The sequence below is a fragment of the Symphalangus syndactylus genome, chromosome 5 (assembly GCF_028878055.3).
Source record: "Symphalangus syndactylus isolate Jambi chromosome 5, NHGRI_mSymSyn1-v2.1_pri, whole genome shotgun sequence".
In the NCBI taxonomy this organism is placed as follows: domain Eukaryota; kingdom Metazoa; phylum Chordata; class Mammalia; order Primates; family Hylobatidae; genus Symphalangus; species Symphalangus syndactylus.
The window spans coordinates 17830867-17832298 of record NC_072427.2 but is presented as its reverse complement, the minus strand read 5'-3'; positions in this window follow the sequence as shown (position 1 = coordinate 17832298).

Here is a 1432-nt window from a genome sequence, read left to right as displayed (position 1 = left end):
GGTGAAGTGGCCCTTCCTGTGAATTCTCAAGCTGGGATTGGAGGGTGGCTCATTGGGGATTTGGGAGGGGGACTGGGGCACTAAGCCTTGCTGGGTGCTTTGGCCTTCGAGAAGGCAGTTTTCAAGAGGATGCAGTGCGCTGCAGCAAGAAACTAGCAGAGCTACAGAATTTAGATAATTTATTTCTTATTGCCCTATTAAAGAGCACAAGTTTTGTTTTTTGTTTGAGACAGGGTCTTACTCCCGTTGCCCGGGCTAGAGTGCAGGGTGCCATCATGGCTCACTGCAGCCTCAACTTCCCAGGCTCAGGAAATCCTCCCACGTTGGCCTCCCAAGTAGCTGGGATGACAGGCATGCGCCACCCCGCCCAGCTAATTTTTTTGGTATTTTTAGTAGAGACGGGGTTTCACTATGTTAGCCAGGCTGGTCTAAACTCCTGGACTCAAGCAATCCACTCACCTCGGTCTCCCAAAGTGCTGGGATTACAAACAGGAGCCACTACACCTGGCCATATTTGTTTTAACTTTTTTGTTTCTCCCTGAAGCTATGTACTCACTTAAAAAAATGTTTTTAATTATAGTAAAATACACATAACAAAATTTACTATGTTAACTACATTTAGTATACAGTTCAATAGTGTTATGTCTATTCACATTGTTGTGCAACAGATCTTGAACTTTTTCATCTCGTGAAACTGAAACTTTCCATTTCCCCCTTTTTCTTTTCTTTCTTTTATTTTCTTGAGACAGAGTTTTACTCTTGTTGCCCAGGCTGGAGTACAATGGCGTGATCTTGGCTCACTGCAACCTCCACCTCCCGGGTTCAAGCAATTCTCCTGCCTCAGCCTCTCGAGTAGCTGGGATTACACGCATGCGCCACCATGGCCAGCTAATTTTTCTATTTTTAGTAGAGACAGGGTTTCTCCTTGTTGGTCAGGCTGGTCTTGAACTCCCAACCTCAGGTGACCCCCTGCCTCAGCCTCCCAAAGTGCTGGGATTACAGGTGTGAGCCACTGCGCCCACCAATTTCCCCCTTTTTCAACCCCTAGCAACTACCATTCTACTTTCTACTTCTCTGAATTTGACTGGATAGCTCACACAAGTGGAATCATACAGTTATTTGTCACTTTGTGACTAGCTTATTTCACTTAGCACAATGTCTTCATCCATGTTGTGGCATGTGTCAGAATTGTATTTTTTAAGAGACTGTTGCCCAGGCTGGACTCAAACTCCTGGGCTCAAGTTATCCTCTTGTCTCAGCCTCCTAAGTAACTGGGACTGCAGGCATGTGCCCCCATACCTGGCAACTATTTTTTTTTATTTTTTATTTTTAGAGACAGGGTCTCACTATGTTGCCCGGGCTGGTCTTGAATTCCTGGCCTCAAGTGATCCTCCTGCTTTGGCCTCCCAGCATGCTGGGATTACAGGATTGA